The sequence below is a fragment of the Odocoileus virginianus genome, chromosome 16, assembly GCF_023699985.2.
Source record: "Odocoileus virginianus isolate 20LAN1187 ecotype Illinois chromosome 16, Ovbor_1.2, whole genome shotgun sequence".
Classification (NCBI taxonomy): Eukaryota; Metazoa; Chordata; class Mammalia; order Artiodactyla; family Cervidae; genus Odocoileus; species Odocoileus virginianus.
In genome coordinates, this window is record NC_069689.1 from 51,476,207 (window position 1) to 51,497,338 (window position 21,132).

A 21,132-nucleotide genomic window follows, 5' to 3' on the forward strand; every position below is an offset into this window, starting at 1 on the left:
TGGCACCAATTTACACTCTTACCAGGAGTGTGTAAGAATGCTCGTTTCCACACACCCCATCAACTCTAAGTATCACCACACTGCTAGATCCTCGATTATGCGACAATAAAATACTATTGTTTTCACATACCTAGGTTTATTTGCTATCATTTAAATAGGCATTTGCTTACTTATGAGGGATGTTGGGTTATTTTGTCATTTTCTTCCTTTTTAAAAAAATATTTGTTTATTTGGCTATATTGGGTCTTGGTTGCAGTGTGTAGGACTTTCCTTGCCTTGCGTGGGGACTTTCACTGAGGAGCCCGGACTCTCTAGTTATGCGTAGATTCAGTAGTTGCAGCGCATGGACTTAGTTGCTCCACAGCATGTGGGATCTTGTTCTGTCATATTTTCTTATGTTTAAAATTCATTTTACATCTTCTCCTCCCAGCCAGGCACACATTCATATTTATGTGGTTTCCTCAGAGATTTCTGGCTTCAGCATTGTGCTAGAAAAGGGTTCTTACCTCTAAGATTTTAAAGTGATATTCTAATAGAAAAGAGATTAAATAAAGCATCTCTGGGAGTGATAAAGAAGGTCAGTGCTGTTCCATTTGCAAAAATTTGGCTCGTTCAGAACTTTTCAGGAATGCCTGAAAGTGTCTTGGGCACAGAATTACACAGATGTACTTCTTTACCATCCAGAGGCCAATGGGTTTTAACCCTTCCTTTGAGCAAATACAAATCGTGTCAAGTCTGAGCTTTTGGTGGAGACCCAAGTTCTCTGAGTGGAGGGCGAGGTGTTTAGAGCTCCAGTGTGGGGCTCTGATGGAATTCCCCACAGAACTCCCCCTCTCCCCCTGCTGTTGTTTGCCTCTCTTTCCTAGGGTCTAGTGGGTCCTCTGTGGGTTGCTCTCAAATACCAGCTCCTCTGGGTCTTGTTAAAATACTTTATCAATGCCCATCTTTCTCGGCAGGGATGACCTTTAACTCAGCTTTGCTGTCACTACCTGACTTGGATAACCTCCAAAGGAAGGTTGCCATGGTGATCCTGCATTCAGCTCAACCAAATCTGGCTTCTGTCTCTTATTAAATGTTCCCTAAAAAGGAAATGACACAGGGACACGGAAGGTGAGGGTCGTTCACGTGTAGCTGCCCCGTTCCCTGCCCTCTCCCCCTCCTCCATCAGGCGTCTCGTCCTTCCCAGTCATGACTTGGTTCTCTAGTGGTCCCTCTGCCTTCTTTGACTAATCCCAGCTGCCGCGGTAAGTGCTTAAGTCTTAGGGCTCCAGCGGGTGGGGGAGGGTGATGGCAAATGTCAATCTGCTTTTCAAAAGACATTTTTTGCAGCTCAAATCTAACACCACTGGCAAATGTCAGACATGGATTATAATGAGGCCATGTTAGAGACACTAATTGGACGGTTATTCTTTTTTTTTTTTTTGATGGTGTTTTTTCCCCCTTTTCTCTAGGACACTGCTTTCACAGTGGCTCTCATTAAATCCGAGGAGGTAATCTCCTTTAAACTATGAGCTCCATGCCCCTCGTTCTGGGAGAGACAATTGCTGCTGGGGGCTTTCAGGAGATTGTTTTGTATTCACCCGGTGGTTGAAGGAAGAGGGGAGAAGGCGAGAAACATGTGACATTCACAGGGTCTGCAGGAGGATAGATCAGGTGCTCAGTTTTGGGGAACAGTCAGTCTGGTGAAAGGACTGAGTGGGCATGAGGGAAAATAAATGGGGCTCTGGGGAAGAGCAGTGCTGCCCTCGGTCCCTGACCGCCCTGCCCACCCCCCAGCTCTGCCCCTGCCTTTAGAAGCAGGGGCCCGACATCTGCTGGGAGAGGAGGCAGGCCTGACTCACAGCACACAGAGAAGAGACGTGGGATGCTGGGCATGCGGAGGAGATGGCTCCTCTGTCTCCTTCTGGAAGATCGTTCCCACTGTGTTGTCTTGCTACAGCTGCCATAGCAAAATTACCAGAGTGGGGGGCTTAAACAACAGAAATAGAGGCTGGAAGTCTGAGCTCAAGATGTTGGCCAAGTTGCTTTCTCCTGAGGCCTTTCTCCTTGGCTTGGAATGGCCGTCTTCTCCCTGTTGTCTTCATTCTGTCTTCCCTCTGTGTCCTAATCTCCTCGTCTTATAAGGACACCAGGCCTATGGGATTCGGGCCCACCCCAATGAATTCATTTTCATTTAATTATCTTTTTTAAGGCTTTGTCTCCAAACACAGTTATATCTGAGGTTCTGGGGCTCTGGACTTCAACATGTGAATCTTGATGGTTCCTCGTTCAGCCCATTATACCCACCTATTCCTGACCAGCCCTCTTTTCCAGGTCACTCTTCCCCCACACTGTATTTGTGGTTGGGAGGGAGCAGCCAGAATTCTGTTTTGGAAGCGTATCTCAGAAGCAAGCAAATCAGGACAGTGTCTGGAACTTCATTTTTAGTAGATGTCTGTTGCTGTTTTATGATAAAGTGCCAATAAAATTTGGGGTTTAAGTAATATAATAATCTGCTGTTGAAAACATAATAAAATATAAAGTTTCAATAAAATAATCAAAGTTGTACATTAGGTTGCTGGTAACATCCTGTCACACTCCTCTGTTCTTCTATTTTGTAGCCTTCAGCAGAGCCCTAATCAATATATTGCCTATGTGCTTGAGTGCTAAGTCGCTTCAGTTGTGTCCAACTCTTTGTGACACCATGGACTGTAGCCCACCAGGCTCCTCTGTCCATGGGATTCTCCAGGCAAGAGTACTGGACTGGCTTTCCATGTCTCCTGCAAGGGATCTTCCTGACCCAGGAATTGAACCCTTGTCTCTTATGCCTCCTGCATTGGCAGGCATGATCTTTACCACTAGTGCCGCCTGGGAAGCCTATTGCATTGCCTGTAGGATGATTATGTTGTTGTTTGTCAATGCCTGGTGACAGATACTCCATCCGGGCAAGAGCCACCACTCTCTTCACTCAGTACCCTGACCATCTCCCACAGGGCCTGACACATAATGTGTCACACATTGTGTACTTAAAAATAAATTGTGAGGGTCTTCCCTGGCTCAGTGGTGAACAACCCACATGCCAGTGCAGAAGACACAGGTTCTATCCCTGATCTGAGAAGACCCCACGTGTCGCAGAGCAACTGAGCCCGTGGGCCACAGCAAGAGACGTCGCCGTGGGGAGAAACCCCAGCACCGCAGCTAGAGAGTAGCCCCCGCTCACTGTGGCTAGCGAAAAGCCTGTGCTGCAGTGAAGACCCAGCAGAGCCAAAAGTAAACATAAATAAATTAAAAAGTTATAAAAATAATGAGTTCTGAGTCAATGAATTCATATGCATTCTTATGTCTCCCTCTATCAAGAAAACAAATGTCCACAGCATCAGATGCTTTTCAGGCAAGGCAGTGTCCACCTTCCACACACATCCAGAAAATCCACCCAAGCTGCTGAATGGGGGACCCTCCTTTAGAGAAGGGTCCCCCTCCTCCCGCAGTCTGCCTTGGCCCCAGACTTAAACACTGACTCCCTCCTTTATCTTCTAATGGACTAACCCAAACACTGACCTGTTTATAAACTTCACTGAGACTTGAAGGAATTACATGGAAGAAAATAGAACCTTAAAATCAGCTCTGGGGTTTCACTTCCTGCAAAGGGCATCACCCCCGGATCTCACGGGACTCCTGCCTCTGTCCCCACTGCCCTCCCCACAGTGACCTTTTCGCTGGGTCCCATGCCCGCCCAAATTATGAGATGTTTCCTTCCACACCTAAGTCAGTCTGGTGTTCCCACCCCACTATTTATAATAGCCAGGACATGGAAGCAACCTAAATGTTCCATGACAGAGGAATGGGTAAAGAAGATGTGGTACAGATATACAATGGAATATTATTCAGCCATAAAAAGGAATGAAACTGTGCCATTTGCAGAGACATGGATGGACCTAGAGACTGTCATACAGAGGGAAGTAAGTCAGAAAGAGAAAAGCAAGTACTGTATAATATTGCTTACATGTGGAATCTGGAGAAATAGTACAGATGAACTTATTTGCAAAGCAGAAATAGAGCCACAGATGTAGAGAACAAGCATGTGGACACCAAGGGGGGAAGGGAGTATGGGATGAATCGGGAGATACACAGTATCTACTACGTATAAAGCAAATAACTAGAGAACCGACTGTACAGCACAGGTACCTCAGCGCTCCGTGGTGGCCTAAATGGGACAGAAATCCAAAAATCAGTGAATATATGTGTACATGTGACTGATTCACTTTGCTGTACACCAAGAAACGAAAACTTTATAAAGCAAACTGGACCCCAGTAGGGGTTCCCTGGTGGCTCAGAGACAAAGAATCAGCCTGAGGGGCAGGAGACACAGGAGACGTGGGTTTGATCTCTGGGTCAGGAAGATCCCCAGAAGGAGGGCATGGTAAGCCACTCCAGTATTCTTACCTCGGAAATCCCGTGGATGAAGGAGCCTGGCGGGCTACAGTCTAAAGGATCCCAAAGAGTCACACACGACTCAGCATGGCATGGCACAGCACACACTCCAATAAAAATTAATTAAAAAGAAAAGAAATTAGCTAGCATCAAAATCATCTTTGGAGAGATATCCCTGACTGCTGCAGAGATTGTCTTCTAAATTATCAAAACTGGAGGTTTACAATCCAATCGGAGAAATTGCTTCCAGATTTGTTCACCTGGATACTAACATGGGACTTGTGTCTATACCCTGTAAAAGAGGCACCAGAATGGTCTTTCCCAGAACCAGGGGGAGACTGTCCCAAGGGAAAATCACAGCTTCTTCCCCAAAGCCACCAGAAATAAGTGCTTCAGGCTCTGACTTCTGGCCATCTGAGCCTCAGAAATATTGGGACTCAGGGTCAGATACCCTTGTTCTGCAGACCTCCTTACCTATAAACTGGGGCCAAGGTGACACTCTCAGACATTAGGGCTCAGTTAGTTGGCCTGGAAAGGTCAGTTTATAGCAAAGGCTGTAAGATTGCCTGGTGGGGAGTGACTGGCACATAAGTGATGTGGTCTCGGCTCCCTGATGCTAACTGGGCCACTCAGAATATGTCCTCCATGCAGAGTGAGGACTGCTAAGGCTGAGTGGAGGGGGGAGGAAGAGAGGGTACTGTAATCAGCCCTTCTCTCCACAAACACACTACAAAATCAGGGCCCCCTGGGTCAGTTTGCAAAGACAGGGCTTCCCTGGGGACGGGTCAGCAGAGGCCTAAGCCTCACTCCTGGGAGGAGGGGAGTTTGGAGGATCCACCCCGCCACTCCAAGATCTGCCTGTCCAGGGAGAAGGGTAAGGTGATGGGCTGGGGTGAAGCTGGAGGTCGTGATAATGGAATAAGCTGACTTCCCGGGTCATCAGCTCTTGCCATGTGCCAGACACCATGCTAAGGATTCCAGACAAATGTCCTCATTCCATTCTCCTGGGCATCTGTGAGTTTAAGCTGGCTTAAACCTCAACACCACCCTAATGGTAGAAAGTGAAGAAAGGAACTAAACAGCCTCTTGATAAAGGTAAAAGAGGAGGGTGAAAAAGCTGTCTTAAAACTCAACACCCCAAAAACCAAGATCATGGCATCCAGTCCCATCACTTCATGGCAAATAGATGAGGGAACAATGGAAACAGTGACAGACTTTATTTTCTTGGGCTCCAAAATCACTGCAGATGGTGACTGTAGCCATGAAATTATAAGATGATTGCTCCTTGGAAGAAAAGCTATGACAAACCCGGACAGAGTATTAAAAAGCAGAGATGTTACTTTGCTGACAATGGTCCATATAATCAAAGCTATGCTTTTTCCAATAGTAGGTATGATTGTGTGAGCTGTACCATAAATAAGGTTGAAGGCCAAAGAATTGATGCTTTCAAACAGTGGTGTTTCAAACAGTTGCAGAGGACTCTTGAGAGTTCCTTGGACTGCAAGGAGATCCAACCAGTCAATCCTAAAGGAAGTCAACCCTGAATATTCACTGGAAGGACTGATGCTGAAGCTCCAGTACTTTGGCCCCCCTGATGTGAAGAGCTGACTCCTTGGAAAAGAACCTGATGCTGGGAAAGATTGAGGGAGGAGGAGAAGGGGAAGACAGAGGAGGAGACAGTTGGATGGCATCATTGACTCAATGGACGTAAGTTTGAGCAAGCTCCAGAAGATGTGAAGGACAGGGAAGCCTGGTGTGCTGCAGTCCATGGGGTCACAAAGAGTCGGACACAACTGAGTGACTGAACTAAACTGAACTGAACTGTAAGTTTACAGACAGATAAAGGGGAGCTTCTATGAGACCTGATCACACTGCTAGGTTGAGTCATGGCAAGAATTTTGAACCTAAGTCTCCTGACTCCAGAGCTCACCATCTCAAGGATTCTGGCCACAGAATCACCCCTGTCTCCCCCGGCAGGAAGAGCAGCCCTGTTTGGGTTTGGAAGATTCATATCTGTGAGGGGAAGGCTAAAGGAGGAAAGGCTTATTGCAGTAGCAGCCACAAGCCCCACTCCCTGAATTGCTGGAAGGACCCCAGGAACCTTGGGATGCCTGTCCTGATCATGTGGTATGTGTTGTGTTGGTGGAAGGAAGGCGTCAGCTACAAGGAGATCCAAGTGCCATACGAGCTCACCACACAAACACCCAGGAGTTCTGGGGAGGGCCAGCCCATCTGCATGGGGGGATGTTCTTTCCTAAAATACCCTGCTGTCCTTTCCAGCTCACACCCTATCTTCCAGAGAGGGGGTCCTGGTTTGTCCCCACCATGACCACAGGCTGCCTTGTCTCCAACCCTCTCTTATATCACCTTCTAAAAAGGGAGGCAGTGAATTAGTTGAACTGAGGTGGGTGAACTTGGAGTCTGTCATACAGAGTGAAGTCAGAAAGAGAAAAATAAATACTGTATATAAATGCATATGGGCTTTCCAGGAGGTACTAAGGGTAAAGAACCTACCTGCCAATGCAGGAGACATAAGAGGTGTGGTTTCAACCCTTGGGTTGGGAAGATCCCCTGGAGGAGGAAATGACAACCCACTCCAGTATCCTTGCCTGGAGAATCCCATGGATAGAGGAACCTGGCAGGCTACAGTCCATGGGATCACAAAGAGTCGGACACAACTGAGAGACTTAGTGTGAGTGGGTACATTAATGCATATATACTGAATCTAGAAAAATTGCATTGATGAACCTATTTGCAGGAAAGGAATAGAGATGCAGACACAGAGAATGGACTTGTGGACATAGCGGGGGAAGGAGAGAGTGGGACAAATTGAAAAAATAGCATTGACATATACACACTGCCACGTGTGAAATAGACAGCCGGTGGGAAGCTGCTGAATAACACAGGGAGGGTAACCTGTTCTGTGCGATAACCCAGATGGGTGGGATGGGGGAGGAGGGAGGCTTAAGAGAGAGGTGTGTGTGTGTGTATATATATATGACTGATTCGTGTAGTCGTGTGGCAGAAACCAACTCAACATTGGAAAGCAGTTATCCTCCAATTAAAAAATTAAAGAAAAATAAAAAGGGTGGCAAACAGAACACACGAGGGCTGCTGCTGTGAGGTCACCTGGAAGGTGGTGTCATATTTTTAAAAGCATTGACTGTTCTTGTCTCTTGATAATTCCTGTCTTTGCCTCTCTACTCCACTGTGATTATCTGGCAGTCACAGCGGCAACAAGTTATGTCAAACTGAACAAACCTAGCGGCGTCCACAATTGACTGAGCTTCAGGGAAGGTGAGTGAGTGTGTTTATGGAGACATCAAGGGTAGAACCTGGAAGCAGGGTGACCACCCGCAGCCCTCCTAGCCCCATCCCAAGGCCCAGAAGAGCAGAGTCGTTCCTGGACCCTCCACAGGCAGAGGTGCAGTGGAGAGCTGACCTGAGCGCGTGGAGGAGAGAAATGAAGGCGGTGCTGGCAGATACCCAAGTTGGCAGTTGACATCAAGGACCAGCTGGCACCCCTGCCCCCAAGTTGTGCACCGGGTAAGTCCCTAGGATTTAGGCACAGTCACAGGGAAGTGGATTGACTGAGTTAGAGTTTCTCCCAGCCTCGTGGAGTGATAGCTCAGAATAGAAATAAACGAGTTACAGAAAGATGAGGCAAGTTTTATTACCTGTGCACCCAGTGGAAGACGGCGATTCGTGTCAGCAACATGTGTTTCAAGATTGAAAGGCCCTTTCTTCAGGTGGCAGAACTCCGGCCTTATTTACAGATTCAGTGATGTAGAAGGAGGGAGGGTGGTCCTGAACAGGAGAGTAGGGCACACGGGCTTGTATGCGCAGGAGCATACTAGGGCTGAGGAGGAGACGCATGGTGGGGGGTGCAGTGGCAGGGGTCCAGTGACTCAGCATGGCATCAGTTTTCCAGGACCTGGGCCCAGGAGGGCATTTTCTTTTAGAAGCAGGAGATGGCCCTGAGCCTGGGCAGCCAGACTCTCTCCCTGGGACCAAGCTCCAGCTCAGCTCAGCTCAGCATGTCCTCACACCACTTGTAAACCTCTATAACCGTGCCCATGGAACTCGCGAACACTGGCACTTGCTGGGCCAGCCACAGACAAATAGATTCTCTAAGAAGAACTCTGGTGGGTGTGCTCTGTGACAGGGAACCTGAAATAAATTGTGCTAAGCCTCATGCTGGGTGTCGAAATGAAGACAGAAGAGAAGGGACCACCAAAATAATAATTAATAATAATAATAATAATAAATAAATAAATGAAAGAAAGAAAAAAGAAGAAAGAAAGAAAGAAAGAAAAGAAACTCTATGATTTTCCATCAAATGAAATCCCTCATCTACCTTTTCAAGAAATCTATATTTAATTTTTAGGATAATTGTTTTTAGAATGGGTGCTAAGAATATAAAACCATTTTCTTTATACCTTTCATCCCCATCTTGAAATCTCCAGAAGATATTTAATACAAAATAAACAGATGCAATGACCTCCTCCAAACCAAGTAACATCCAAGGCAGGTGCCCTGGACCTCCTGCAGAAGAAAGGCTGCTTCTGACCAAAGGGTTCTATTAACACTGTCTCCCAGAAATGATTCAGGCTTGGGCTCCCTTGAATTCCACCTTCTGTGATCACCTAAGTGGTATAGTTAGCTTAATGGGTGCAATTATAAAAATGGCTCTTGTTAACACTAAGTCTGGTAGCTTTCCACAAGAGCTTTGCTTCTTAGCAAGGAACCTATGTCCATGACTCTGGGTCTACCAGGATCCTTTCAGTTAGGAGATGGAAAATGGGTCTAAAACTTTAGATTTCCAATGGTGATGTTTGGAAATTTCTTAGAATCTTCAGAGTTTGTCCTTTGGAGGAGAAGAAAGCTAAGAGCCATCTATTTCCTCTTAAGATGAAGGGTTTCCATTTGTCAATTTCATTTGAGGGAGGTAAGGTCTATGTTACCAAAATAGATGTGAAAACTACTTGACTAAGACAGGCAAGAATGGACCACAAATCACAGAGTCTTCCCTTCAAAGAGAAAGATGGGCTGTGTGGGGTTTCTGGTGAAGCCTTGATCAGGGGGTCTTGATCTGAATTAATACAGTATTGAGGAAACCAGTCCCATCCAGGTGGGAATGGTGCCATGGAGATTTTGTGCAGGCCTTTTCCCTGCCCTGCTTTGACTGAAGGTCATGATTAGAGACTGCTTGCTTTTCTTGTCATTCCTAGTTTGAGTTAACTAGTTCTTTAAATTAAGTAGAACAACTCACTGGTTCAAAATTGGGAAAGGAGTACAAGGCTGTATATTGTCACCCTGCTTATTTAACTTACATGCAGTGTACATCATGTGAAATGCTGGGCTGGAAGAAGCACAAGCTGGAATCAAGACTGCCAGGAGAAATATCAACAACCTCAGATATGCAGATGACACTACCCTAATGGCAGAAAGTGAAGAGGAACTAGAGAGACTCTTGAGGGTGAAAGAGGAGTGAAAAAGCTGGCTTGGAACTCAACATCCAAAAAACTAAGATCATGGCATCCAGTCCCATCACTTCAAGGCAAATAGATGGGGAAAAAGTGGAAGCAGTGACAGATTTTCTTTTCTTGGGCTCCAAAATCACTGTGGGTGGTGACTGCAGCCATGAAATGAAAAGATGCTTGCTCCTTGGAAGGAAAGCTATGACAAACCTACACTTTGTATTAAAAAGCAGAGACATCACTTTGCTGACAAAGATCTGTATAGTCAAGACAATGATTTTTCCAGTAGTCATGTATGGACGTGAGAGTTGGACTATAAAGCAGGCAGGGTGGTAAAAAATTGATGCTTTTGAACTGTGGAGCTGGAGAAGACTCTTGAGAGTCCCTTGGACTGCAAGAAGATCAAGCCAGTCAATCCTAAAGGAAATCAACCCTGAATATTCACTGGAAGGACTGATGCTGAAGCTCCAGTACTTTGGTCACCTGATGCAAAGAGCCAACTCACTGGCAAAGACCCTGTGCTGGGAAAGATTGAGGGCAAGAGGAGAAGGGGCAACCAAGGATGGGAAGGTTGGATGGCTTCACTGACTCAGTGGACAAGAGTTTGAGCAAACTCTGGGAGACACTGAAGCACAGGAAAGCCTTGTATTCTGCAGTCCATGGGGTTGCAAAGAGTTGGACATGACTGAGAGACTGAACAACAGCAATGGGGTGAAGCTGTCCCATGGAGAGACACATCAGCTTGGGTGGGTGCCCACAGGGGTAGCTGCACCACATTTTCCTGTTCAATCTCAGCATGGCATTTGGGGCAGAAACACTGGGGTCCTTGGTCTGCCAGTCACTGTCTCTTTGACAACTCTTTAAACTTTAGCCTCTTCATCTGAAAAGTGTGGAGGACAGAGCCTATCTTATGATATTATTGTAAGAATGGAATCGTATATTTCACATGTAATGCATAGCATGATGCCTGGCATAGAACAGAATCTCAGCGTGCATTAGTCCCGTGGATGGCTAGTTTATTGATTGAATGGGGCTGGGGCTGCACATGAGCCTTTGGAGACATTCCCAAGGAGCGTGTGGCATGGAAGCCCGGTGTGGTCATCCAAGGATGAGCTTCAAGTTCTCTCCTGGTGCATTCAGAAAGGGCACAATCTCATACTCACTGGGTATGCTAATGATGAGTAGTTGTTGGAGATTTCCTGGAAAAGCATGAACAATATGGCTCCATGAGGCAGCTTTTGAAAGAGCATCTTCTTGAATTCTCCCTCCCAACTTGGCCTTGGATAGTTAAACTAGAATCATCTGTGTCCAGTGCTATGAACTTCATGAAATTCAGCCTATGTCAGAAGCCAAAATGCTTAGTGGATTTCCTGAGGGGAAATGGTACAAAATAACAGAGAATGGCCTGAAAGAAGGAAAAAGAAAGGCATTTTGTTCCTTCCAAGAGGGTGTTGAACACTCAGTCCAAACACCCCCATAACTAATTCATTACTTTACACCAGGCAGACATCTTTTAAATTAGGGGGAATACAAATGAGTCTTGTTTTGTGCCATTAATTTCAATGGTTTTACACAATATTTGAATCACTGGCATTTCCGCCTCCTTTGGAGGCAGACCAAATCAGGCTGAATCTACTTGCATTAAAAGCCATTCGCGGGACCCAGCCAGCTCCATCTTACAGATGGAGTACCATATGTTTTGGCTCACCCCCACCCCACCCCCATATGGAGCAGTAATATGCAATCCAAGAATAGAATGAACTATTTGTCTATGTCTGCATTTCAGGTTCACCTCTAACCTACAACTGCTTTCTATTCTGGACCGAGGTAGGCAAGTTCATCTGGAGAAGATTCAGAAAGGTGCTAAGAGTCCAAAGAGTTGATTTTTGTTTTCTTTGGTCCTTTCTAGACTGAAGAGCTCAAATGCAATCAGCTCCAAGATCTTAGTGCATCCATAATATGGCACTTGGAAGTATTCCATTTTTACTTTTCCAGGAATAAGTTAGGCCTTTTAACTTAAAAGCATAACATTGACTTTCTGTTAAGGTCAGGAAGCTCTAGAAATAATGAATTTAGTGGTTCTGGCCCATTCAAAAGTATTAGATCTTATTTTGATGCTTCTTACGGAGGGTGTGAGTAGTCCCAGAATGGAAAAGCAGAAGTACTGTGGCTTAGAAGAGACTGGTAAGTATGACATCTGAGTCACATCTACAACTAGAGTAAAGCCTTGAGTGTTTGGAGGGATTGATGGGAAGAGTGGACCACAGGTATGTAAGAGAGAAATGCTCGTTTTCCCATTTATTCAGGGTGAGGTGATTGAAAGAACATGGAACAGAGGTCTCGTCATTTCTCTACTTTTGACCTTGAATAAGTAATAGGACAATGTTCCTCACCTGTACAACCAGGGAATCAGGTAGAACTGGCCAATCAATTTCAACTTTGGTGTCATCTTACACTGATGGGTACTGATTGAGGCTGGGTTTTGTGGATGCGGTCACGTGGTGAGATAAATTAATCGTTTGCCATGAGCCTGGGACCTAAGGCTGAGTGTGTTTAACTTACTTGATCCAGTTTCAAATGTCTCCAAGGTCCCTTCCGGCAATAACACTTGGTAACTATGATTCGGTTTGTTCAACAATTGACCTTCAGAAGCCTGGGCATCATTGGGAAACCTCCCAGTCAAAGAAAAAGGACACTTCAGTTTCCAAATCATTCTCTAACCCCAGGAGAGCTTCTGTACAAACTCTATTTCCATTGGCCCATTGCTATGAGGTTTAACTTCCTGGCTAGGGAACGGTTCTAACAACAAACCGTTTGATGTCATGGTAACACAGATGCAGCTAATCTGGAATTCTGATTTTAATGAGATTGTAAACCAGAAGCAAGAGGCAGATAATGGAATTTCATCTTGTTTCAGATTGCTAAAATATGGCCCACATCTTCTTACAGTTCTTCAACTTTCAATCAGCTGTAATCATGGCTCTCGAGTTACCATATGTCTATTTTCTGGTTCCTTGGAGACAGAGATCTAAGTACAAACTTAGGTCTCTGACATTATCTGACCCTGTAGCATGGGCTTTCAAGTAAGCTGCCTGAACCATTACCTGTAACAGCACATTGAATTTCTTTCTTTTAGCTGAGATGCCAGAAGCCAAGAACAAAACAAAAGCAGATACGCACCTTCATATTCCAAAGCTAGGATCTAGACATCTAAACAGGGTTTACAAAGACAGTGACCTGAAAACCAGTGTCTTGACCCTTCATCCATCACCCATCTCACAGGTATAAAGTAATTGAAACTGAAAATTGGAAAGAGAAGGTATTTGTGGGGAGAATTGTTGGTATGTGATGCAACCCACTCTGTACCCCAATCCACACTGTAGGGGAGCAAGGCCATCTGGAGCACCACCTGGAAAGCTATTATTCCCTGAAATTGGGGAACATAGTTGACTGTGACCTGATATATATCTGAGTTAGAAATAAAGGCACCAGGTTGGGAGAACCAGGGATGCTGGGTGATGGCATGGTATATTTCTCAGGAGTCAAAAAAGATTTATCTAGAGATTCCCTGAGAGGGACTTTGACAAGAGATACAATTGGAAGGGTGATGGACCAGATACCTGAGCATCTTTGAGTGCTTGCCTTTTGCCATTGTACACCTAAATGGTGTTTGAAAACCCTCGTGTGTGCGCATGGCTTTGTGTTAGTCAGGAGAGACTAGACTTGTGTTTTGAAACAGCCTCCAGTGGCTTCACACAATAAAGGTTGATTTCGCACATAACACAAGCAGTGAAGTTTGCTATGGAACGCTATTCCACGCTCAGCGAACCAGGCTGATGGAGGGTGCCTCATCCTGGAGATGTTTCATCTGGATCCTGTGGCCTGTTTGTGCACCTCATAGGGAAATAGACAGCCAGATGGTTGCATGCTGGCTCTTGTGTTTCATTCCAGAAGTACCATGCCATGTCTGCCTATAGTCAGCTGGTCAGATCTAGTTACAGTTACTGCTGAATGCAAGTGGGTTGGAAAGCATGGATGGCAGACGGAGGGCTCACTGACCATTGGGATGACCAATGGAATGCTTACTGCTGCCTTTGCCACAGGCTTCTGTAGTTTTTTTCAAACTTTAAACTTTTTATTTTGTATTGGGGTATAACCAATTGACTGACAATGTTGTGATAGTTTCAGGTGAACAGTGAAGGGACTCAGCCACACATGTACATGGATCCACTCTCCCCCAAACTCCCCTCCTATCCAGGCTGCCACATAACATTGAGCAGAGTTCCCTGTGCCACAGGCTTTTGACTTGTGAGCATCAGTGTACAGAGATCTGACTGACCTCTAACGTCAGTATCTTTATGTGTTTCTCTCTCGAGTTGGTCATACTCCAGAAGAAGTCTCTTCTACCCTCTTCCCTGGGGAGTGAGGCATAGTAGCCCATCTCTGGAAGGAAGCTGGAACAGTGGGCGGGGAGTCTCAGTACTGAGTGTGCACAGGCTCACTCAGTCCCTCTGTCCGATGCCTGTTCTTTGGTTTCATCTGCTTTAAGTTTAGGTGTGCATGGAGCCATCATCCAGTTTCTTAGAGGGGAGCGGGAATTAGAGGCTCTAATTGTTTCTTTAGGGTCTTTTAACCAACTTTCCTGTTTTTAGCCTCATCTCCATCTTTGCAACCCCATGCACTGTAGCCCATCAGGCTTATCTGTCCATGGAATTCTCCAGGCAAGAATACTAGAGTGCATAGTCATTCCTTTCTGCAGGGCACCTTCCCAGCCCAGGGATCAAACCTGGGTCTCCTGCAAAGCAGGCTGATTCTTTACTATCTGAGCCACTCAGGAGGCCCAATCACTGCTTTATGGTCTTTTAACCAATTTTCCTGTTTTTAGCCTCATCTTCATACCCCGGTTTATAGGCACCTGGAGCCACCTTTCCTGCTGCCAGCCTACAGCTTAGCCAAGTCAGTTCCCATTCACCCATCTGCTTCTCATCTTTCCAATTTCTCTTTTTCTCTCCCATTCTGTGGGTGCCAGCGAATTTGTATCCCTTTTAAAATATTTTAATATTGAAGCAGGTAGAGGTGCATGGATGCTTTAAATCCATGCACCTCTTGGTGCAGACTTATTCTCATAGTTTTTAAAAAGCGCCATTTCCAATTGGACACCCACACCTGGACTGTGCATGCATCTTACTTCAAATTGTTTTTTTGGAACTTGGGACAGCTCTGTCCGACTATCATTCAGGAAGCAGAAAGGGCATTTTTACTCTTTCTCCTCTTTAGCTAGTGTGATAAGCAGATTTTTTAGCTTTCTGTGATATTTTCTGTAGATGGCAGAACATGGTTAATTTAAGGAAGCTTGGTGGAGTAGGGTCAATGTAGTCGGACAGGGGCTTTTCCTTTCTCATTATCCAGATCACAAATTCATCCACCCAATATGCCCTCAAGACCTAAAACATATCTTGTGCTATAACTGGTACTATAAACCTTCAGGGTGTGAAAGAGAAGCACAGTGTGGCTTTTTAAAAGTGCTTTCATTTTATTTCTTAAATTTATTTTGATTGGAGGATAATTACCTTACAATATTGTGTTGAATTCTGCCATATATCAGCATGAATCAGCCATAGGTATATGCATGTCCCCTCGCTCTTGAATCTCCCTCCCACCGCCCACCACAGTGTGGCTTTATTACAAACTTTTTCAACATAGAAGAGGCAGAGTGACTCTTAAGGTTTTAAGATTTTATTTAATGGTTTATTTAAAGTTTGATGAAAGCCCACTTTGTTCTCTTTATAGGGAGTCATAAAAGAGTTGATTTTCAGAACACATTGTAATTTAGCCAGTTCTTTTTTTCCTCTTGGAGGATATGGCAGGATGATTGGGGAGGGGCTGGTGTATGTGAGACACAGAGACACAATGTTGAAGTCACAGCCTGGACTGGGCTCTCATGGGCTTTACTTTGTCTCCAGCAGAACTGAACCATTGCATGTGCTTTCCAAAGGGAAGACAAACAAGTGCTTTTCGCTTGGAAATCAGCTTCTGAACTCTGGTACAGTGTCTGGAAGATTATGGGTGGTGGTGGTTTAGTCACTGAGTTGTATCTGACCTTTGCGACCCCATGGACGGTAGCCCATCAGGCTCCTCTGTCCATGGGATTCTCCAGGCAAGAATGCTGGAGTGGGTTGCCATTTCCTTCTCCAGGGGAGCTTCTCGACCCAAGGATCCAACCCACATCTCCTGCATTGCAGATGTATTCTTTACCACTGAGCCGCCAGGGAAGTCCTTGGAAGATTGTTAGGACTCAGTTAATTGACGCTGCTTTTAACCCAGCTCTGGGTACAGGTAAGTCATCTGGGGTCTAGCCCTTATAAACAGATTTACGCATGAATGTTTGACATCTTCCTGTTCCCTGGTGTACAGCTAAGGCCCTTCTGAGTTGAGCTCTGATGGGAGTCACCTGATGTAACGCATAGGAACCAGGGGCTGGAACTGTGGGACTGAAACAATGTCCTCCACGCCATCTAGGCTGGCTTTCTGCCTCTAGCACATGCAGGAGTAAAAGTCTGGTTGGAATCTAACCTGTGTTTAATGTTTCCCTGGGAAGCTTCACTGTAAGTCCATAATGGAAATCACTGTTCTTGAGCCCCTCTCGGGCTTGGCAAGGGCGATGCGTAAGTCATGAGCAGGCAGTGCCTGCTTTCCTTTGTGTCCCTGTTCTAGAAGAAGGTTAGATCCCCCTCAGTGTGTGTGTTCTTTCTAGATAGGCTGAGTTTAGATTCACCATCTGGTATAGGTAGGATGTGTTCTTTCTAGATAGGTTGAGTTCAGATTCACCATCGGGTATAGGCAGGATGTATTCTTTCTAGATAGGCTGAGTTCAGATTTACCATCGGGTATAGGCAGGATGTGTTCTTTCTAGACAGGCTGAGTTCAGATTCACCATCAGGTGTAGGCAGGATGTGTTCTTTCTAGATAGGCTGAGTTCAGATTCACCATCTGGTATAGGCAGGAATGGAGTTGGTGTCTTGATTTTACCTTGCTTCTTCCAGCATCTTTTCATCAGTCTTGTTGATTTTCCTGTCAATTTATAATAAATTCCTCATATATGAATGAATTCTGTCTCTGAAAGTGTGTTCTTAAGTCCAGCAAAGTTAGCTTAGGTACCCAACTAACACCATCGTCTATATAGGACTATACTGTAATAGGTTTATAATACTTTCACACAAATAATACATAAACAAACAAAAAATAAAGAAAATATTTTTAATCTTACAGTTGCTGTTGTTCTGTCTCTAGGTCATGTCCAACTCTTTGCAACCCTCTGGACTGCAGCCCACCTGGCTTCCCTGTCCTCCACTCTCTCCTGGAGTGTTCTCAAATTCATGTCCATTGAGTCAATGATGCTATCTAACCACTCTATCTTCAGCTGCCTGCTTCTCCTTTCGCCATCAACCTTTTCCAGCATCAGGGTCTTTTCCAATGAGTTGGCTCTTCACATCAGGTGGCCAAAATATTGGAGCTTCAGCTTCAGCATCAGTCCTTCCAATGAATATTAAGGGTTGATTTCATTTAGGATTGACTGGTTGGATCTCCTTGCGGTACAAGGGACTCTCAGAGTCTTCTCCAGCACCACAGTTTGAAAACATCAATTCTTTGGTGCTCAGCCTTCTTTATGGTCCAACTCTCCAATCCATACATGACTACTGGAAAAACCATAGCTTTGACTATATGAACGTTTGTGGGCAAAGTGATGTCTTTTCTTTTTAACATGCTGTCTAGGTTTGTCATAGCTTTCCTTCCAAGGAGCAAGTGTCTTTTAATTTTATGGCTGAAATCATCGTCCATGGTGACTTTGGAGCCTAAGAAAATAAAAATCTGTCATTGCTTCCCCCTTTTCCCCTTCTATTTGCTATGAAGTGATGAGATTGGATGCTGTGATCTTAGTTTTTTGAATGCTGAGTTTTAAGCCAGCTGTTTCACTCTTTTTCACCTTCATCAATAGGTTCTTTGGTTCTTCTTCCCCTTCGGCCTTTGGAGAGGTGTCGTCTGCATATCCGAAGTTGTGATTTCTCATGGCAAGTTAGTACGGCACCTTGGAAAGTACAGGAGTGCAGGACAACAGCTGGCACGCAGGGGCTGGCATTGAGTGAACAGGCAAGAAGTTGGTGATGCAGGCGGGAGGGGAGGCAGAGCTGAGGGGTCGTCAGCAACAGGAGACAGTGGGCAAGCTGTGATTTCACTCACACACACCTGACGTTGATGGAACACACATTTGCATCTTTGCAAGTTTGAGACTTAAAGGTTTGTACGTGGGGGACTTAAGGCGTTACCTTAAAGAGCTTTGAAAAGCCGCCACTTTGTAGAATGGGCTTCTCTTCTGTCCTCTACTCTCATCTCTAGATATGATTCTGGGGAGACACTCCTGTTAGTTTTTCTGCCTTCCTTTTTAACTGAGAAAGCAAATTGCGAAGCACCCCACTATTTGCCAAACTGCATTTATTCCTGCATTCATCTCTTCCTCTTGTAAGCAGGGTGGGGGCTTGGATTTAAGAGTGCATGTACTTCATGTCCATGGGCAGGGTAAGAATAATGCCTTTGTTTAGGATGGGAAATTGGAGATAAACTCATTTTAGTGGTATCCTGACTGATGACATCATTAGGTGCTGAGAACTTGCTCCTCGTCACCAAGAATGGTCCTTTTGTTTCTGCTGCTGAGTCGCTTCAGTCATGTCCGACTCTGTGCGACCCCATAGACAGCAGCCTACCAGGCTCCTCCGTCCATGGGATTTTCCAGGCAAGGGTACTGGAGTGGGTTGCCATTGCCTTCTCTGTTTTGTCTCTAGGGCAGAAGAAAAATCATAGGCTCCTGCTAGCCCAGCTGAGTAATTTATGGAGCTGCCACTTCTTTCCTCCTCAACTCCTCTTCTCTGTCTAGTTTGACTGCCATTAGAAGGTGGCAGAAGACTTCTATTATCTCTGAAAAAGATCAGGTGATAGCCGAGTTGCACCTGAATGGCCTATGTAGTTGAAAGCAATCTTAGGAAACTCTAGTATTTCCTCAAAGACTGTACTGGGGACTCAAGAGACTTTCAGAGGTCATCACAGATCTTCTGAAGAGGTGCCTTAGAAGGTGAAGTAGGGGCTTGTGGGGACTCCCCTATGTACTAGCTTGGAAGTTAACAACATCAAGTTGAAAGTGAGCAAACGTCAGACAACTAGGGATCAGTTGAAACTGAGGTGGAGTTCAGGATGGGGGGGCACATGTATACCTATGGCTGATTCATGTTGATATATGGTTAAAACCATCACAGAATTGTAAAGTAATTATCCTTCAATTAAAATAAATAAATTAATTCTTAAAAAAAAGAAACTGGTAGAGGAGATGTGGACATCCAGCATCAGGACCATCTGAGGCAGAATATCACTGGAGAGGGGGAGACAAACCTGCATGGAAATGCTATGAAATAAGACATCTAAACTGGCTCCTGAAGTAGGAGAAATTTATTCCTGGATAGTTTCTGAAGGTGTACTGCAAGAGGATAGTATTGGTTATGAAAGTTTGTGTCCTAAACATTATATGAGGCAGGAGAACATTGTAGAAAGAATGTGGGTCAGAAGTGAGGTCAACTCTCACTTGTTGGTTGTACGTTCTTGGACAAATTACCTAACAAGCCTGAGCTCCACTTCTTCATGTGGAAAATGTGGAAATGTAGAAGAGCTGTCTCTATCTTTCTATCAGTGTCTATCACACTAACATAGTACTTGGAAAAATGTGGACACTTGGTGTGTTTGTTGTGGGAAACTAACATTCATCCCTATTTCCTTATAAAGTCTCTGCTGTATTTGTGGGCTCGGATTCTGAGAACTACATTTCCCAGCATCCCTCATGAGCAGGATTCTGATTTAGACTCAGAATGGGAGGCATTCAACGTGATTTAGAAGCAGAAAACAGAAAGCAGAAGTCATTATTACACCTGCAAATTTTTGGACAATCACATGAACTTCAGAAGACAGTAGATATGAGCTTTTGCCAGGGTCTTCTCAGACTACCCCCTAAAGATGATGTACTTCCTGGCAAGGAGCAGCATAGATCACCCGTGGCCATTTTAGGGGTCTCTGTACTTTCTTATTTCCTGAAAGTTAGTTTTGGTTTTCCCTGACTTTATCATCTCTGTTTATCCAATAATATTGCAAACCTCTAACTCCCTGCATTAAACCTCTTCCTGCTCAAAATACCTAGAGAGGTTTCTGTTTTCCTGGCTGAATCTTACAAACATATCTGAGTTTGAAAAATGCAGAAAGATTGGTCAGAAAGGATGATCTTATGTTTTCCTAATAAAAAGAGGAACATTTGAAAATCTAAAAGATGGACTCTTGCGAAATCTTGGCTCAGATTTAACCAGGACAGCTTGAGGAAGATTGGATGGGAAGTCATAGGCATCTGGGTAAGCAGTGAAATTTTAAATTATTTCTCTCTCGCTGCCACTGGACAGGGAATTCTTGACAGGAGAATGATCTCAAGCAGAATGAATTGAACAAAGAAAAATGTAATCTGAGTGGCAAAATAATCTTCCTCATACTGATGTACATGAGACTGTAGGTGGAGAAGGGGAGGTTGAAATAAAGAGATTTACTCCATAATAGACAGAGATGCATCCACGTAACCTGTGGTGGGAGGCAGAAACCTATAATTGCAATGAAATGATATCTCTTTAACGTTTTACTGGGCAAACCTCCTAGCCCTCAGAAGTGACATTAAACAAATGTCATCTGCACCCCGTTCAAATAGCCCTTTCAGAGTTGGCTAAACGATAAGAATTGTCTTTTTATTATCTGAAGAAAAGCATGGGTCTTTCCTCCCAGGCAGACCACAAGGCACTTCATGGAGAGGATCTCAGGCTGCAACTTGGTGTAACAGAAAGCCTATAATTTTGGTGCATTCAGCGGTGGACACGGGGTTGTCAGTCTTCTACTTGTCCAAATTCACTTCACCCTCTTCTTCCATGCAGCTTTTCGGTAAAGACAAAGGCTGATTTTTAATTGAGGTGTAGCTGATTTACAATGCTGTATTAATTATCGCTATACAGCAAAGTGATCCAGTTATACATTTTTAATATTCTTTTCCATTATGGTTTATCACAGGGTACTGAATATAGTTCTCTGTGCTCTACAGTAAGATCTTGTTGTTTATCCATTTTATATATAAAAGCTTGCATCTGCTAACCCCAGCCTCCCACTCCAGCACCCC

At 44.8% G+C, this 21,132-nt stretch overlaps 1 long non-coding RNA gene across 1 annotated transcript; it reads right to left on the bottom strand.

Annotated features, from left to right (window-relative positions):
* Positions 1-10,889: 10,889 nt before the first annotated feature.
* LOC110142394 (uncharacterized) lies at positions 10,890-12,854 on the bottom strand. Its single transcript, XR_002315308.2, has 2 exons — positions 12,284-12,854; positions 10,890-11,260 (listed from the first exon to the last, which is right to left on the bottom strand). It is a non-coding gene; the product is annotated as an uncharacterized lncRNA (long non-coding RNA).
* Between the last annotated feature and the right edge of the window lie 8,278 nt (positions 12,855-21,132).